This window comes from Podarcis tiliguerta (genome assembly GCF_965153285.1).
Source record: "Podarcis tiliguerta genome assembly, chromosome: 16".
Classification (NCBI taxonomy): Eukaryota; Metazoa; Chordata; class Lepidosauria; order Squamata; family Lacertidae; genus Podarcis; species Podarcis tiliguerta.
The window spans coordinates 33019406-33039507 of NC_139549.1; the positions used below are offsets into that span (position 1 = coordinate 33019406).

General features: G+C 44.3%; 1 protein-coding gene and 1 long non-coding RNA gene across 20 annotated transcripts in view; one reads left to right on the forward strand and one right to left on the reverse strand.

The window, feature by feature from the left end:
• FBRSL1 (fibrosin like 1) overlaps positions 1–20102 on the reverse strand; it is a 767640-nt gene that overhangs the window by 474440 nt on the left and 273098 nt on the right. The gene's annotated exons all lie outside the window — the stretch shown is intronic.
• The window catches only part of LOC310666912, a 155908-nt gene continuing 152842 nt past the window's right edge, over positions 17037–20102 (forward strand). The window contains exon 1 of the long non-coding RNA XR_014506096.1: positions 17037–17046. This is a non-coding gene — a long non-coding RNA (uncharacterized lncRNA). The remainder of the gene's footprint in view (positions 17047–20102) is intronic.

Sequence of the window (20102 nt, forward strand, 5' to 3'; positions counted from 1 at the left end):
AGCCAGATTTGAGGGTTCTTAGTCAATGGAAACAAGAACATAGGGAAGACTACTCTGGCATACTCTTGAGACAAACTATACAACTGTGTTTCCTTCTTTCAACTGCAAGCAAGGCAATTTGGCCTTGGATCTGAATCTTGCCAAATGTTGGGCTGTGCTGTTCGCGTCAAACTTTAATCAAGATTAGGAACATCTGAGTGAGGCATAGTAGCTCTCTACAGACAAGCAGGGAAGGGAATAAAAGTGTGTCTGAGAAACATTCTCTATCATTTTGTTGAGTTTTCTTTTTGCCTTTGGCAAACATTCCTTCCTTAACATCTGCAAAGCCCTTGACGATCCTTGCATTAAGGTGCTATTTAAGTGCAAGGCCTTTGATGGCTGTGATTATTTAGAAGGCTGGAGGGTTCAACAAAACCCAAAGACCTATTAAAAAGCATCTTGCAGGCATGAGTCAAATGGGTTTCTACACAAAGCCTTCTCCCACAGTAAAAATGCAAACGGAATCATGTAAATGCTACTAGCACAGTAATACTCAGGAAGAAACAGTCATATCTATTGGGTGGGCTGAACACAATGAACACTTCACCTGGAAGCAAGTCTACTGTGTTCAAAGGAACTTTCCGGTACTTCTGAGTAGATATCCATTGGATTGCTCTATAAGTTAGCTGCAGCTGCCCAAGCCTGTGCAAGAATGGGGGGGGGGAGGGGAATTATAGGATTCCAACTCTCATCAGCTCCAACTAAGCAACTCTCATCAACTCCAAGGTTAAGCAATAGTGGGGGTTGTAGTTGGGCGGGTAGCATGTTAGCAACCCTGACATACAGCGTGGAAGTGAGGAAGTGCCATCCATAGCTTAGGGGTAGAGAAACTCCCTTGCATGCGAAAGCTCCAATTTCTACCTCCTCCTGATAGGGCTAGGAGAGACTACCCTCAACTCAGAATGACTGCTGTCAGCACAGACAATACTCATCTAGATGGACCAATGGTTCCTATCTTCACTTTTCCATGGTGCATTTCAGAGGTAGTACACTGAACCCTGATCTAGAAGACTGGAGTTGAAATTCAGCTCCCAGCTATGAAATCTCTGTTTTTTTGTTTGTTTTTATTAAATTTTATTAAATTTGTGTATCTCAAGGCTGTTCATAGCATAAAAATGCAAAATACATAATAAAAATAGAAACAAAACAAACAAATACTGCCCCTCTAGATGACTCAATTTCAACTCTATAAAATCCCTACCTTAGTGAACCACAAAGACAAAAAAAGCCAAATTCTATGACTGTTAAAAAAATTTCTTGAAAATTCAGTCATTTTAATGATTGCTCTGTACTGTTTTTAATGGCTCTGTGTGTCTTTTTATGTTGCTGTATTTTGTGAGGGCGGTATATGAATGCTTTAATAAATAAAATAAAATAAAAATTATATATAAGACCAGCTTGAAAAATACAAGGAAAATTTCACAATGCAAAATACAGCTAAACAGCCAAACAAATGAATTTCCTCTAAAAATCATTATTACAATTGAAAATCAACTAGAAAATACAGGGTTGTATGCAAGTTTGTTATGTTAGTTATGTCCATTAATTTCAATTGGCCTGCTTTGAGTAGGACTAGCATTTGATCAACGCATAAATTCCATATTTTAAAACATCATTATTGATGGCTCTATCCCAGAGCTGTTTCATAAAAACAAAAAAATTAAGCAGTAGTAAAGAGGGGGTTTGCTGTACTGTCACAGCCCAAAGATTGGCTCAAATGAATATTACAGAGCTATTTAAAAAAACAAAAAACAAAACCAGGAATGATACTCCATTCCCTCTCAGTGAGGTAGCGTGGGGGGTGCAGGGGGGGCCGGCCACACCGGGCGCAACATCTGGGGGGGGGGAGCGCGCTCGCACTCGCAGCTCTCTGCCCCTACCTGGCTCACTCACTCTCTCTCACTGCAGTGCTGGCTGTGCGAATCCGATCCGAGCCGCCGGGTCGCCACCCACTGTGGAGGGGAGGGTGCCAGGCGTGCGGTGCGGTGCGGAGAGAGAGAGAGGGACTATCTGGGGGAGGGACAGTGCAGGGGGGGGGGGCGCAAATTACTTGCCTTGCCCCGGGTTAGGGGGCGCAAATTACTTGCCTTGCCCCGGGTGCTGATAACCCACGCTATGCCACTGTTCCCTCTATTCTATTCTCTTTTCCTTGCCTGACAAAACAGCATAATTAGGCATTGACCCAAATGGTACAAGCTGAGCAGCAAACTTTGTGCAGCTGTTGCCTCCATTTCTGATTCAGGATCTCAGAGTTGAGAGAGACCCACCCCCCAAAAAAACACCAAACAGCAACACTAACAAACAACTCCCTACCTCATTGCAAATGTCAAGGGATTCTGACCAAATCATAACACTCTCACCCTCCACCTTGCAAGTGAATTTTCCCCAAGCAGGGAACCCTGACTTCGAACATATGGATTCAAGCACTGGAGATTTATTTGTCGATTACACAAACAACCTACTTCTGATGCCAAAACATGGACTTGGAGCAGCCATGGCATCGCTATAGTTAACAACTTATTCTAATACTTTATAGTCACGACTATATGCTGTACTGGCAAGTCAAACCATGTAAGCAACAGAGAAAAGCAGCAGAATCAACCTTGTATTGAATCCCGCACTATCAGCATCTGTTTCAACAAAGATAATTTGCCCCTCCCCTAAAAAAAAAATCATGCAAACGGAGAGGGGCATTCAGAGGATTTATAAAAATACATTTTGAAGAGGTCGATTTAAACTCACTTACGGGAAGGGAGCGAAAAGTATTCCACAAGAGAGAGAGAGAAAAACAAAGATCCAGGCAAGATCCAAAATGACTCCACTCCCAGGAAGCGGAAACACTTTTCAACTGGTTGCTGTAATCGGCAGAACCTTATCAAGAGCTTTATCCTTTTTTCAGCGCTTATCTAAACCAAACAATCAGTAGAACAGCAGCTGATAAGGCTTCCCGACAAGGTAATTTCAGCAATTAAAACTCTACCAGGCCACAACTGAGACCAAATGCACATTGTTTCCACTTTCAGCCTGTGAAGTCTCTTCTTCTCAAGCTGCTGATTTCTTTCCTCTGCTAGGACTCTTTTGCTCTTAAGAGAATCCCCAGCTCTTAAGAGAATCCCATTATTCAAAGGATATCAGCAGGTGCCCTGTGATCTCCCTCCTCACTTGGTCGGCACAACCCGTCCACTACTGTGGTTTTCGCTTCACCAGAGCCAGGTGCTATAACCTAAGAAGGCAGGACAATACTCAAGAGTCACTTTGAGCGGCCTTTGAGCTTTATTTCAGGGATGGGGAACCTCAAGCCCTGAATGTGGCCTTTGGGATTCTCGCCTACCGACACACCCATCACCAGCCACACCTGCTCACAGTCCTGCTTTGCACCTTCCTTGAGCATTTTTGCCTAGCTAGAGTGTTTCATGAGCTCTGGTGCTGGTTCTTTGTTTCCTGGATGGAGGACAGAGAGAGGGGTTGGTGAGTGTGTCAAAAAGAACCATGCTGCCCAAAGGCAAGTGTGGGGCTGGTGGGTGTGGTTTGGAGCAAATGGCCTCACAAGTCAAATTTGGCCCATGAGCTAGAGGTTCGCCACCACTGATAGACAGGCACTTTTCTCTCCCTGGTCCATGCTTACTCTAAGTGAATCACTTCCTCTAAGTCAGGGGTCTGCAACCTGCAGCCCATGGGCCACAAGCAGCCCACAGGGGTCATTGAAACGGCCCACAAGCTGCCCCCAAACCGAGCCACCCACTCAGTGAGCCTCCGCATGCAGCACTAAACCGGCGCAGCACGGAGCGGGGACTCGCTTCCACGGCCCCAGAAATCACGTCTGCACATGCACAGACATGATCCAGCCCACAGAGCGATCTCCATGGGAGTGAACTGGCCCAAGCGAGGTAAACCTTGCCAACCCCTGCTCTAAGTACACCACCACAAACACAACAGCCTTATCAAAGGGGAACAGGGAAAGCACATTTGGTGTGCTGTCTGCCAGCCTCTGCTTGAGACCTTAAAGCAGATTTGGAGGAATCATGTACAATTAGACAGTATATGCTTTACAAGAAGACACAGAATACAGAATTTTGCATTGTTGCAAGTAAAGATGTGTGACGTGTGTGAAGTGACATGCGTTCTAAAAGAAAGCACAATCTCAAATTCTTTCACATCAAAAAAAAACCCAACAAGAAAAAACACACACAAAAAAACAGGCACATCTTTCTCAAGGCTGAATGGCCATAACTCAGCAGCCTCTAGACACAGCAAGTGTGAACCTGACTTTGAAATTTAGAAGCCATGGAATTCTAGATTTTATAGGCTATCAACCGAATCTTGTTTTGTTTCATTTCATTTAGGGGATGGGAGGGGGGAGATGGAGAGAAAGATAAATCCCAAACAGACAAAAGCAGCAGAAAAGCAATCACTCTGGCTGGTGAGTGTTGTGGGATTTTCCTACAACTTTTTTTTTCAATCAAAATTTAATGAATCAAGAAACAGAAACAGATGTGGAGAACTGTTTCCCTTAATAAATCATGATGCATGCACTTGGCATGTGAAATGCAAACTAATCTGTTTAAATTACAAGAGTTAATGTGCTTATAAAAAATAATAGGATGTCTTCATGGTTTTAATCACAAAAATGTATCTTGAATTTCAGGAAAGATTACCCAGCTCAAGTATCAGATTTTACAGCTGAACACTCGTCATAGTAAGTTCCATAAACATCCACTAAGCAAATCTATTTTTCCTTATAACCCAAAGCGTATAATTTACCTTTCAACCAATCTTGAATTACAGGTTATATTATGAATTTCACCACCTCATGGGATACAGAGGCACATCTTTTGCTTCTTTTTAATAACTATGGGTTCTCTTGTTTCTTTTGAGTCAATACTCATTAAAACAAAAACTCCATTTATGCAACTTTACAACTACGAGCTCCACGATTCACTGCAACGATGAAAAACCACATGAACGAAAACCAAACAACTACAAAAAATCTATGATACAACGTGACTGTGACTGAAGTATACACATGTAACAGTAGGAATTACCTATAATGGAAGCAAGGTACCCACTGTTAACACAAACAGTTTGGTGCAGTTCTAATACGCTATTCTGTTATAATATACCCTTGTCAGGCACTACTCTACGGATGTATCCCCAAATGTTCAGTGGGAGTGCCAATGAGTTAATGTGAATCGGAGCAGGATTCACTTTCCAAATGTCTGGAAAGGGCCCTGGCCACTGGCTCTTTCCCCTATGTGCCAGAGCACCTCAAACTGGCAAAATGCACACCAAGGGAAAAGAGCCCTTAAATGTCTACTTCGGCTACCACTAGAGGAACACAGGAAAAATCCAGAATATAGGCAATTGCTGTTCAGAGCACCCAATCTACGTGCCATAAACTGTCACTGTGAACATTTATGGTAGGCCATAAACACATATTTATTGCAGGGCAATTGCACCCTGTAGCCCAACCTATGGAGCAATGCTACTTATTGTGTCAAAAGCTTAGCAGGGAGCCTAGGAAAACACACATAACGCCTTTTGCTACCAGTGTCTTGTTACCACTTGCGGTCTGCCTGCTTTCAATTAAAAGCGGTGCTTCAGGGAGCCCCAAGATCATGTCATGTCATTATCATGATCATGCCATTATTAGTTTAAAGCAGATTTCTCCAATCTGGTGCCCTCCAGATATTTTGAACTGGAGCTCCCATCTGCTCAACTGTGCTGGCTGGGGCTGATGGGAGTTGCAATCTAAAATACGTGGAGGGCACCAGGTTGGGGAATGCTGCTTCAAAAGTCTCCCCAATGAAAGTTATAATGCTTTCGAAGCTGCTCTTCTGGGTCTGGGTGTTTTCATACCTGCTGTGTCCTTGTGACAGTGGGGATGTAATACTCGTCTCACTCTGGGGCATTCCTACCTCAGTGGTGTGAATGATATTCTGGGCTGCAAATGATACACACACACACCTAAGTAAGTGGAGCCTGGTCTATTAGAGCCATCAACTTCAGTCTGCTCTCAGTCAGTCCTCACTGGCCTACATGCAACCAATTCAGGGGGTTGTGTTGCCTGCCTGCTTCTTTTTCCTCAGTCTCTTGAAGAAATCAACAGGGAAGATGATGGGGTCAAAGTTGGTTCTGCCTCTCATTGACTCTGGGACCATCGATTGTCAGACTCTCTGCCTCCCAGTTCCAATGAGCACCAGCCACCACTGAGTAAGACTGATGGGATCCCCAAGTGATGGGATGATTTATGGAAATATGTCTGAGGGATGGAGGAGAAGAATTCAGATTTTTTATTTTCTCTCTGTTCAGCTCAATGCAGAAGGAGGTACCCTTGCTTTTCCAAGACATCCAGCTGTGCTGATAGTTGGCTCGCCCCTAAATTGTCATGTTCCAGTCTTCAGACATCTAGGAGAGTGATGCTCAGGCACAGATGAGAAGTGGAAGGAGGCTGCCATGGGGATCACAAGCCTGTCTGAAGCCCAGACTTTCAGAGAGAACACCTCCATTGAATGCAGAAGGCCCCCAGTTAAATCGCAAGCATCTCCAGTTGGGGCTGGAAGAGGCTCAAACTACATAATGCCGACATTCCTGGATCAGGGATGAGGAACGTTTTTCAGCCTGAGGGCCGCAATCCCTGCTGGGCAGCCTTCTAAGGGCCATGGGCAGTGGTGGGTCAGGCCCAGAAGCAAAAGTGGGAGGCGCAACAAATACAAATGTTACCTTGGTACAGTAAACTACACATGCTTACAAATCCCTCCATCTTCCATCGAGGAGAGTACGAGGCGTTTTTAGCATTCCAGGGCACATTCCAACCAGGCAAAAACACTTGAGAGTAGGAGCAAGCCTGCAGAGAGTCTCAAAAACCAGGTGTGGGGAGACCATTTGGCCTAAGGTTCCCCACCACCGTCCTGGAGGATGGAAGAGGATCTTGGAGCCTTTTTGATTAGCAGCAGGGGATGCTGAGCAGATGCTTGCCTGTTACTATGAAGGCTGGTGATTTTGGGAAGTATGTAAGTGAAGAAATGGATACCAATTGCACAACACCACACTGCTGTGGCTTCTTCCCCGTAGTGCCTAGGCAGAAGTGGGATTTCAGGGGCAAAGGGCTTAATGCTGCGCACAGAGTACACTTAAAGCTGCTAAAGCCCCTTCCTCTGAGCTTCCTGACTTCTGCAGGAAGGAGAAGGTGCAGGAAGGAGAAGGGGAGGGCGGAAATAGTATATCTAGAGATGCCAGACCAAATGCGTGCAGCATTTTATGGCTGATGGCAGGAAAGTGTTTAAAGCAATCCAGATGGATCATAGGAGAAGGGCCATAGCTCATGGTAAAAAATTTGCTTTGCATGTAGAAGGTTTCAGGTTCAACCCCAGGTGTCTCCAGGTAGGGCTTGGAAAGACTCCCTCTCTGAAACCTGCAGCTGCTGCCAATCAGTGTAGACAATTCTGAACTAGGTGGACCAAGATCTGACTTCCTACATTCCTCTGCTATCAAACCAGTGAGCCACAACCTATAAATGGATACCCCTTCTGGCTTGATAGCCTCTCTTATTCTTGACTGACTGCAGGGTCGCATAACAATGCCCAACCACCAAGCCTATCCCAAATAAAGGTTTCTTGGCAAACTGGCGCAGATTCACTCTGGCTCAAGATTTCACCTCTGCCAGACAAAGAACCAGGAGGGGAACTTGCAGCATATGGCTTAGAGCACATTTTCCTTTTAAACACAAATATTTTGCATGTGTCATCTTTATGCACACGGGTTAACGATGTTTGCTGCTGTTATCGGGGCAGGGTTAAATTTAGCTTGAGTAAAAGGAATTGTAGTGCTGTGAAGTCATAAACACAAACCTCCCATGAAAATGAAGCAATAAAAACCTGGCCTTTATTGACACAAAGGAAACATGGCATGCTAAAACCTCAATGTATGTGTGTGTGTGTGTTGTGTATTGCTCTAGGTTTTGATAAACTGAAGCAAATTGACTTTCCCCCCCTTATTTCTTCCCTCCCTCCTTCCCTTCGCCCCTGCTTCTTTGCCCAGGAAAGCAGCCTGGCCTGCCAATTTAGCAAGGAAAGGTTTTCCTGGTAAGGAAGAGCTTCACACATTAAATTTCTCTGTAAGCCCAGGAAGACAAGCACTCTGTTCTCCTGCTACTGGTTCTCTTGCTTTGTTGGGCCAAACAAGGTAATGGTGAATGAGTCCAGATACCATCTGCTGGAAAGGGGCAATAAGGATCAGGGTTATCAGCAGGTGGGGAGGCAAGGTTCAACATTTCCCTCTGTTGCTGTACTCCTGATGGCAATGGCTCCTCTCAAGCAGCTCCAGGGGGAGGGGGAGCGCCTTCTTACTAAAGGAGGTTGCTCCCCCCACATTCCCAGGCCTGCACTAGGGGAGCAAAGCATTAAACCACCTACCCTCACCTGCCACAGTCACAATAATTATCAATCCACACACACCCTGCTGATGCTATTTACATTTCTTTAAAAACAACAACACCCTGCAGGTGGAGGCTGCTCCATTACAGTGAATGGGTCACTGTACCACCAACCTCAGTCTGCCCTCAGCCACAGCCCCCTCCTCCACCTTGCAGAACTGCTTCCTTATTTGCAAACAGTCCAGGAAGCAGAACTCAACGGGGGGAGGGGGAGGTCAAAACTACAATAAGCTGGTTCGGTCTATCTCCTCCTCCTCCTCCTCCTCCTCCTCCTCCTTCTTCTTCTATCACTCGTAGCCAAGTAAGATTGTCTTCCATGAACACGGAGTCTGTAAGTGACTGTGGAGGCCAGTTCTGGATCCACATGTCCTTCCACAGTGGGGACATAGTTTTCTGGGCGGGAGTTGATCACGGCAAGGGTTTGCCAAGCATGCCTTCCTCTTAGCACGTTTCTCCCTTTCGTCCCGACTCTGAGCATCTTCAAAGACCATGACACCTTTGGTAAAGGCTGTTCTCCAACTGGAGTGCTCGCAGGCCAATGTTTCCCAGTTGTCGGTGTTTATACTACATTTTTTAAGATTTGCATTGAGAGTCTCTTTAAACCATTTTTTTTTTTGTCCACCAGCATTACGCTTTCCGTTTTTAAGTTCAAGGTTGGTAGTACAATAGCTTTGTAAACAAGCATTTTGGTTCATCTGTGAATATCCCAGTCCTCAAACACTCTGCGCTTCAATCAGGAGAAAGCTGCACTTGCAGAGCTCAAGCAATGCTGGATTTTGGCATCAATGTCGGTCCTTGTGGAAAGATAACTGTCCAGGTAGGAGAAGTGGTTGACACTTTCCAACGTTACACCATTGAGTTGGATTTGTGGCGCTGCAAAGGGGTTGTTTTGTGCTTGTTGGTCAGCACTTTGGTTTTTTGGATGTTGAGCAACAGGCCAAGCTTTCCGTAAGCTTCTGTGAAGATATTTACAGTAGGGTGGTTTGGAGGTCATCCTTTGAGTGTGTGCACACTATGTTGTCATCGGCATACTTCTCCCTGCCTGCCTGCCACCCTACTAGTCCCAATGGACAGCAGCCACTCCAAGCAAAGATGTATGCAATGTCACAGGTAGTCTGGCTCTCATTCATTCCTCCTCATCAGTGGTACTATGGGGGAAAGACTTTGGGGAAGTAGTCCAGAGCTCCACGCAGCATAATGAGCAGGAGGACACCCCACCAAATGCAGACTGGCAGCAGCTTCTTCAAGGTTTCTGGTAGAGGACATTCTAGTAGAGGACGTTCCCAGCTGTTCCTGGAAATGTTGGGGATCAAACCTGGGGCCTCCTGCATGTAAACAGATGCTCTACCACTAAGCTATGGCCTTTGCCACTTGTTCTCTCATTGCTCAGATATGGAGTCCTCCTTGCTTGGCTTCAATGTCTGAGCTCCCTTTGTTCAATTCCAGATTTCATATTGTACTACCTGCTTCCTATGGGAGAAAAATATAAATTCCATCTATGCTAGTGAGAACCCAAGGGGAGGAGGAAATGGCACAGTTTGCCCTATTAAAAAGTCTCACAATCCTAGAGCCTTCCACAGCTAATTATCACACAACGGGTGACCCATATTTCCTCTAATATTTTGCATCAGGCAGTATTTCTTGGTCAGTAAGGATGCAATTCCCAAATGGGCAAAAGATCTGGAGCCATGACTTACATCTCATTCCTGCAGGAGGGCTGAGATGGCTGCATTGTGGAGAGCTTAAATCTTTCCTCGGGGAAACAGAATGTTAACTAGTTCATTTCAATTCAGTGGCCAACCTAACGTATCCGATGATTTCGGTACTGCCGATTTACTGCGCTGTTAATGAGATACTGAAACACAGTTGAGGCGACAGCCTTTTAACACGTTCCCTGTCACAGCACTCTTGGGAGACCAGAATTGCTCCAATTGTCACAATTGTCATTTTACAGATATGGAAACGAGGCCCACAGAGACTAACGGTACTTTCGCATGGCTGATTAGCTCTGAATTATCCCATCATGAAGCAGGTATTCTGTTATGATTATTCTGCAACTGTGCAGCCAACACATATTTTTTTTAAAAAAAAATGCAACCATGGGCTGGTGTTTGAAAAATCACTCAGAATTTAAGAATGGACACCCTTGCTCAGTAGTAGCATGCTGAAGGTCTCAAGTTCAGATCCTGCCATCTTCAGTTAACAGATATTCAACTGACAGCTGAGCTAGGAAAGACTCAAGATCCTAGAAAGCTATTTCCAGGTGGAAGACAGGATTGAGCCGGATCAACTCACAGGCAAGATTTGCAGATAACATTAAGCCATGGTTTGCTTTTACAGTCTACAAACTATGGTTAGCTTGTTGTTAACAAGCCAGAATATGAAAAAAATGGTTTGAAGTTGGCTTATGAACCATAAGCTTTGAAGTTTGAAGTTGCATGAACCATGGTTTCTCATGTTATGCCCAAGCCTGGGGGGTTCTCAATACCCAGACTCTCAGCTGGCCACAAGAACATAACAACAACAACAACAACAACAACAACAACAACAACAACAACATATTATCTGTAACCCATCTGGCTGGGTTTCCCCAGCCACTCTGGGAGGCTTCCAGCAAATTAAAACAAAGGAAGAGCAAGGAGAAAACCAAGCCTATGTTAAGTGAAACAAGTCATGGTTACTTTGGGAGTGTAGCTCAGTTGTACAGCATCTGCTTTGCATGCAGAAGGTCCCATGTTCAATCTCTAGTAACTCCGTCTGGGAAAGATGCCTCCCACCCCGCCATAATCCCAGAGAACGTCAGTGATTGTTAGTGTAAACCAGTGGTTTTCAACCAGTGTGCTGTGGCACCTTGGGGTGCCTTGAATGATGGTCAGGGGTGCTGCGGGCAATACCGGCCTCTGTCCCTCTTTCTTTCCCTCCCTCTTCTGATGCCCCCTTGCCTCCCAAAGACTTGCATGGCTGTTTGTTGCAGCAGCCCTGGCTACAAGCTCCCCAGGCGAATGCCTCTGGAGCTGGCCAGTTGGTGCTTCCCAGGCCCCTGTGGGGCAGTGTGAGGAGGCATCTCTCTTTGGGGCCGGGGGGGGGGCAGCTCATAGACCAGGGGAAGCAGCTGAAGCTGCCCAGAGACTCCCAAGAAGAGGGGAGAAGAGAGGAGGCTGAGGGAACACTCCGCGAGGGAGGGTGTTCAAAAAGGGGTGAGGGGCTGCTAGCTCTGCAGGCAAGGGGTGACATAACTGGGCTCCCGAGTCCCACAGGGCTGCTTCAGAAAGAATGTAGTTGGTCATGGCAGCCGTGGAACCAAAACGGTTGAAAACCTCTGGTGTAGACAATAGTGAGCTAGATGAACCAATAGCTGTTAAGGCAGCTTCCCATGTTCTGCAAAACTGATTGTAGCTTGTACAGTAAACAATGGTTAAAACAAACCACAGCTCAGCACCCATACCCAACCGCCTCCCAAACCTCATGGAAGTTTAATCAAAAGTTTCAGAGAACACAAAAGTAGCTTATTGGGGTTTTGCCTAAATATGACAGGCTTTACAATAGGCAGGATGCATAATTTTAGCATCTTATACGTCATCTGTGCTTCCCTAAATTGGGAATTGTAAGCTCTTGTTTTATTTCTAAAAGAGAAGTGCTAGCATAGTGTTTTTTTTTAAAAAAAGATAGCAATAAGATCATCTACCCACAAAAAACAATTGCCTTTTTGTGAGTGAAAAGCTGAAAATTATCAAGTCTGAACTCATAATATCAAACATCAAAAAGAATAATAATAATTTAATGACATGACAGTTTATTCGATTTGGAAATCTTATTGATTTTTTTTTAAAAAGGTACAAATTCAGGGTCATTTCCACTGCCTTATCTTATCACTTCTGGTGGAATATTAACAAGTCAGGCCTATAAGATGCCAGCAAGCCCTGATTTTGCCATGGACTAGAACAATTAGGGAACGTCGAATGTTCAGGACTTTGTTCAATTTTATCTGTTAAATAGCACAATATTTTCTTTCTCTTTTTGATCAAGCACCATTCTAGCAGGCCATAGAAAATGTTCAGTTTAACTTGGGTTTAAATATTAGAGATGAGGAAGCTGTGACCCTCTAGATACTGTGTCACGTGTGAGTGTCGGACTATGACTTGGAAGACCCGGGTTTAAATCCCTACTTGGCCACAAAGCTCACTGGGTCACCTTGGGCCAGCTACTGCTTTTCAGCCTAGCCTACCTCACAGGGCTGTTGTGGAGATTAAATGAGGAGGAGGGAACCATGTACGCCGCCTTTAGCTGCTTGGAGAAAAAGGTGGGATATAATTGCAATAAGCAAATAAATAATAGTCTACAACTCCCATTAACACCAATAGTTTTGTATGATGGCATTTGTAGTCCACTGCAAGGCGACAGGTTCCCCATCCATGCTATAGGTCAGAAGCTGATGTACTGTAATTCCCATATTTTAAAAAGGTTTTCACTGTTTTAATGTTTTGATGGAAGATGGAATATTGTGTATTTTTAATTATGTGTGGATATATTTTTTATAATTGGTTTTACCCCTGTAAACTGGATATATTTTTTATAATTGGTTGTACCCTTGTAAACTGCTTAGAAGCCATTTTGGCAAGTAAGCAGTATATAAGTTAATAAACCATCACCATTCTTGGCCACTCCTCTGCTGACTGGGGCTGATTAACTCTCATCAGCCCTCTGGCAACATCTGGAGTCCAGCAACATCTGGAGGGTGCCACACTAGCTATTCCTGGTATAGTGTTGTGGCTATTATGACCCCACAGAAAAGAAACATAAAAGTAGTACAGTAAAGTGTATTTTCTTACTGGAACTTATGTTGATTAAAAAAAGAGAGGATTATATAAGTTTTCAAATTACACAAAATGTATTTTCTGATGCTTACTTCTATGGCATGCAATGGCACTCACTGATAAGAATTCAGAACTTTAAAAACCATGGAAGTTTGTTTTAGAAAATTCTGACCTTCACCTGTAAAACAGCAAAGCCAACTTAGCTGTCTTCAGAAAATTCCCCTCCCTTTATTTCAATCAATAAAGGCATTTACTGTGCTGCAGGTGTAAATATCAATACAACCCTGATAATACAAATGTCTCCTAGCGTTTCTTGCTGGACCTAAAAAAATCCCAGGAGTAGCTCATCAATGAGCACATTCATCACATTTCTGACATTTACCGTACCACATGCCTGACATCCAACAAAGTAGACTGTTGCCTGCAATAAAAATAATAGCCCTCAGATCCCATTATTCCCCATCCCAATTCAAGGGAGAGGTGAGTCAACGAAAAAGGGCGAGTTTATCCACCGGTGTTGGTTTTCCTATTTAAATAGACATCTGATCTTGGGTGGAGGTTCTGTCTTTTGCATTTAAATGATACCCTCCCCAAATTATGGACACAATCAAATGCATGTGAATGTCTACATTTGGAGTGCATTGTAGCTCCAAACTAAGCTCGCTTCTTCTATTTAAGAATTTACTATAGGTCTAGACTATAGGTCTAGACTAACTAGACATGCCACTGAATGCACAACTGTATTTAAAATATTTAGTGCTTTTCCCCTCTGCTAAATAAATGGGGGAAGACAGGAGTGCCTGGCGTGCTCTGGTCCATGGGGTCACGAAGAGTCGGACACAACTGAACGACTAAACAACAACAACAAATAAATGGGGAATGATCAGGATTAGGACTGTAGTACATGGGAAGGAATTGTCAAATTGTAGAGTTGGAAGAGACTCCAAGGGTCATCTAGTTCAATCGCCTGCAATGCAGGAATCACAACAAAGGCATCCATGACAGATGACCACCCAACCTCTACTTAGAAACCTCCCAAGAAGGAGTCCACAATCTCCTGAGGGAGACTTCCACTGTCAAACAGCTCTTACTGTCGGAAAGTTCTTTCTGATGTTTAGTTGGAATCTCCTTTCTTGTAACTTGGTTCGAGTCCTACCCTCCAGAGCAGGAAAAAGAACAAGATTGTTCCCTCTTTCATGTGACAGCTCTTGAGATATTTGAAGAAGGCTGTCATAACTATTCTAAAGCTCCTCTTTTCTGGGCTAAATATACCTAGTTCCCTCAACCATTCCCCATAAGGCTTGGTTTCCAGGCCCTTGATCATCTTGGTTGCCCTCCTCTGCACACGTTCCAGCTTATCAACATTCTTCTTAAACTGTGGTGCCCAGAATTGGACACAGTATTCTAAGTCTGGTCTGACTAAGGCAGAATAGTGTGGTACTATTACTTCCCTTGATCTGGAGACTATATTTCTGTTGATGAAGCCTAGAACAGCATTTGCTTTTTTGCTGCTGCATCACACTGTTGACTCATGCTAAGCATGTGGGCCACCAAGACCCCTAGATCCTTTTCACATGTACTGCTAGTAAGCCAGGTGCCCCCCATCTTATATCTGCGCATCTGGTTCTTCCTGCCTAAGAGCAAAACCATACATTTGTCCCTATTGAAATTCATTTTGTTACCTAGGGCCCAGTTCTTCAAACTGCTAAGGTCATTCTGAATTCTGGATCTGTTTTCTATGGCATTAGCTACCCCACCAGTTTGGTGTCATCTGCAAATTTGATGAGCATCCCCTTAATTCATTTTTCCCCCGCCAAGCGCATAAAACTGAATGAGCATAAGTTAAATGTGTGTTAAATTGCAGGCTCATTGTACTTGAAAAAACCCCTGCTGCCACACACTTTAGCTTCTGATTGTGTTAGATCTCAAGACTTGAGTCAACCTAGACCAACTGAACTTGGAAAGAGAGAATTCCCAGGAAAAAAACAGTGGTGAAGAAAGATTTTACATTGCAATAACCAAGTTCGCATGTGACTGGGATGAGTAAGGGCAGAGACGGGATGCGATCACAAACTTCCCTGATCAAGGCCAGGGCAGCCGGTCAGGAAGAATGAATAACGGTAATTTATACGACTTGTCTACTTGGCTGCTTATGACACGTAGGCAGTCAAGTATATTTAGGAACACAGGAAGCTGCCTTGTACTTGGTAATCTCCCCTGCAAACAAATCTGAATGAATGCTCAGGATATTATAAAAAAATTGAGTGTCTGGAAGCAGCTAAAGAGCTGTGGCAGGGGGACATGCTATTTAATGGGTAAATGAACTGAATGTATGCTAGGCAGAGTGTGGTTTAAGGCAGTGGCTTCCTGTTCTCTTTACACATGAAGGCAGGATTGGAACCATCAGGGCACAATAAAACACAGTCTGAATTTTGACAGAAGGTTCTGGGATTATGGTTTAAGAATCAATGTGGAATTGATTCATACAGGACATTTTTTTTTCCAGTGGCTGAGTCCAAAACCACATGATTAAGATGAATGGGTGAAACGGGTAAACACACACACACAAAATGCCATGTATCCTTCCAAGAATGTTTCACACAGAACTGCCAATTGAAAATCTTTGCGGTGTCTCTGGCAATTTAACCCTGGCATTCAAGAGGCTTTCCCTTAATTTTTAATTCCTTAAGCATGAAACACTTGCCTCAATAAATAAATAAATTCTGCACTTTGGGAGAAAAATAACTGTCTTCAGAGCTTACTTGACTCACAGTTCTAACCTTGGCTTTGCCCTTTGGGCTGAAAACTATATTACTATAATATTATTCTTTATTTGTTGCTAAAAAGAAAGGTCTTACGGAAACTTACAACATCGTAAAACACAAAAAGAGCAAAAATCAGTTAAAAACCAGATAGTAATAACAAGAAAGAGGGGGAAGCAAAGTACAGAAACAAATATTTCCTCAAGTGCTCAAACAAGCAAGGAGAAATCCTATCCTGAATTTTATGCACTGCATTTGCATGTTTTCCGTCCTCCGGTGAGCCCAAGGTGACATCCATGGAGACTATCCTCACAACAACTCTCTGAATCTATGAAAGAAAGGGCCAGTCAAAGATCACACAGCGAGCTTCCCAGCAAGGCCAGGACTTGAACTTAATTTCCCTGACCCATGCCCAGCACTCTCCTACAACATTAAAGTGGCCCATTGCACCTGCAGAGAAGCTTTTGGAAAAGGAATGTGCTTAGGCATTCACTGGAAGGAATGTTTTTGGGTGGGGAGGCAGACTGTTGGCAGCCCTCTGTCTTGGACTCAGTAGGAAAGGGTGCTTTCGGGGGTAAAGTGAAACCATTGGAGAGTTACAGTGCCTGCTGTGGCTGCAGAGGCTGATACAGGAGGAGAGACATGTTTTATTGCAGGTGGGGTAGATGAAGGCTGCCACAAGTGCACCGCAGAATTCTTCTCTCTGTGCTCCTCCCGGCAGTCCTTCCGCCTCTGGTCGCTGCTGCAGATACATGACCTGACTGTCTCCAGGCACTGCCATCGTCCCATACAGCCTACATGCCATGTCTGCAGACATCTCTGTAACACAGAGCTGGTTTGCCAACAGGCCTAGTGCCTGAAACCAGCTCCCTGTAGAGCATGTCCTCAGGGAACCTGCCATCTTCCATTCTGTGGAATGTGAGCAAGCCAGCGTAGATCTATCCAGGAACAGTTGGCAGTGTGGCACTGTGGAGCCAGCATCCCAACAGCGGCATTCCTGGTGCATATGCAGGGCAGGGTGGTCCCGAGGTTGAGGTGGTGCAGGCACACTGGCAGGAGTGCCAGAGTGACTCCACCAGTGTACCCACCTCACCACTGCCCTGTCCTGCCCTGCATCTGCCCTGTCCTGGTAAGTGACAGTGATAACGCTGTGATGAGGCCCACCAACCACTCCTGCATCTAGCTCAGTATTCTCTAACCTGGAAGGCGGTGGCTGATTTGACACCGGGGGCACAATACAAGAAGACCTGGAATACGGCACACGTGGAAAAACTTAAGGCGCTAAAAGATACACAAAACAAAGACAATTTTGAGAAACACCAACAGGGCAAGGTCATCGCTGTTCACTCATGGCAATCTCTAGAGCAGCCTTTCTCAACCTGTGGGTCCCCAGATGCTGTTGAACTACAACTCTCATCACCCCTAGCTAGCAAGGCCAGAGCTCAGGGATGATGGGAGTTGTAGTCCAATAACATTTGGGGACCCACAGGTTGAGAACCACTGTTCTGAGTAATCTGCTAAGACAATACACATGTTATTACCTAATGCCTAAAATTGATCTCACTGTTTGCATGTGGTTTCTTAAATAACTTACCTCTAAGTGAATGATATATACAAATGGAATGCATGATGAGGAGGGAGGAGCGAATAGCGGGCCCATCAGTTTTGTTGAAATAATTAAATGGTTTTAATTGAACTTTGAAGAAATGTGCAATTAAATGTTATTGTTTTGAATTTTGTTGTGCAATTATATTCCTTAGTAGGCTGAGAAAACCACTATTTTTATACTTTTTATAGGGTAGGGTAGGGGCACTGGGGATGAGTTTGCGGCACCAAGGGGGCGGTGGCCCAAAAATGTTTGGGAACCACTGGTCTACACTGAGTAGAAGCAGCTCTCCAGGGATTTCAGCTGAAATCCTAACCCCATTTATCAGGAGTAAGCCCCAATGAATTGAACTGGACTTACTTCTGAGCAGGTGTTTCTCAAGTCCTCCCAAGAGATACCAGGGATTGAACCTGGGACCTTCTACATGAAAAGTCCGTGCTCTAACGCTGAGCTGTGATCCTTCCCTGCAAGTACCTTTCAAGAAAAAGAGTCAGACCCAACCACCTCCATAAAAGGTAGAAGTAGAACTGCAGATATCAGCCACCAACTTTCATTTAAATGTGTGCTGCCGGCCTGATTTCTCTAAATGGCCATGGACGAATACGTTCCTCATTTATTAATCATTCCACATGAAATCCATTTCCAGAACAATTTTACTGCAAGTTCACAATGCGTTTGAAAATTCAGAAACCCATGGAAGGGGAAATGATCCAGTAGATACTAAACCCCAAAACCAAGAGCTTGACGCAAATAATTGTATCTGTCTCTTTAAAAACAACAGAAAACAACAGCATGCATAATTGGATCCAATCCCGAAACCATTTTTAAATTAAAATTAAAAGCTTACTTAGAAAAAGGGGGGAGACTTTCATAAATGGTGATGGGGGAAAGGGTGGGGGAGAGAAAATGTTCCCTTAAGTTAGCTATTATAATGGCTTGTAAGTAGCTTTTGGTAAAAGAGAATAAATGAGACAGATGGTCGAAATGTGCTTGTCTGTCTCCCTCTCTCTGCCCTCCCACCCCTTTTATTAATAGATAGATGGGCTACTCTTCAACAGCTGAATGAACAAACACTTTGACTCAGCTGCTAATGGCCAATCCCCCCCCCCCCCGTTTTATAACAAAAGAAGAGAGTGGTACAGATTTTTTTAAAACAAAGCTGTGGGGGGGAGACACCCTTCTGCAATTTTTAATTACATGATGGATGCAGGAAGTCTTTGATAAGAAAGATAGGCGCAGTAGGATAGACCATGCTTTGAATACTTGTAGGAATACTTGCAGGTACCTATGGAACCAAGCCCTGGAAATTGTTTGAGCCTTTGGACACACCCCACCATCTCCCTGCAAGTAAACAACCAATATATCCATGATGAAGATTCCAGTGCCAGTCCCAACCCCTGCAGGATCAATTTTATGTATGCAAAGTGGGTTGTTTGATTTTAAACACAGGGGACCCATTAAACAAATGTGATCTTCCACCCACAGTCTTCAGTGATTCCAGTTCCATTCCTGATAGCATGTCAGGACTCCTACCATCTCCTGCTGCTGCTGCCTGTGTGAGTCTAGGCCCAAAAGATGCTTCGCGGATTAAGAGGGCATCCTTGGCCCGGGCACCACTATGACTTCCCAACTCTTCCAAAAATAACCTGCGGCTCCCATGGGTCCAAATATCTCATAATGCATTTAAAAGCACAGGGTTGCATCCAGTTAAGTTCTACTCAGAGGACACCCATTGAAATTGATGGATCTAAGTTAGCCATAACATTGTAGAATAGGAAGGTACCCCTAGGTTCATCTAGTTCGCCCCCCTGCAATGCAGGAACCGCAGCCAAAGAATCCCTGACAGATGGCCATCCAACTTCTGTTTAAAAACCTCCAAGGAAAGGGAGTCTACCACCTTCCAAAGGAGTTTGTTCCATGAACAGCTCTTACCGTCAGGAGGTTCTTCCTAATGTTTAATCAGAACCTTCTTTCTTGTAATTTGAATCCATTGGTTGGAGTCCTTACCTCTGGAGCAGCAGAAATCAACCTTGCTCCATCTTCCATGCATCAGCCTTTCAGGTCTTTGAAGATGGCTGTCATGTCATGTCATGTCATGACATGACTTCCCCAGGCTAAACATACTCAACTCCCTCAATTGTTCCTCATAAGTAAGGCTTGGTATCCAGACTCTTTATCATCTTGGCTACACCTCTCTATACATGATCCAGCTTGTCAACATTCTTATTGGCAGGGGGTTGGACTCGATGGCCCTTGTGGTCTCTTCCAACTCTATGATTCTATGATTCTATGATTATCTGGACAGAGTATTCCAGGTGTAGTCTGACTAAGGCAGAATAATGCCCTTTAATTTTATTGGGTCTACTCAGAGTATTACTAACATTGCACACAGCCTACAGTATTGTGATTTGCCACTTGTCATATAATGAAAAATGTTTTGTATGATATTT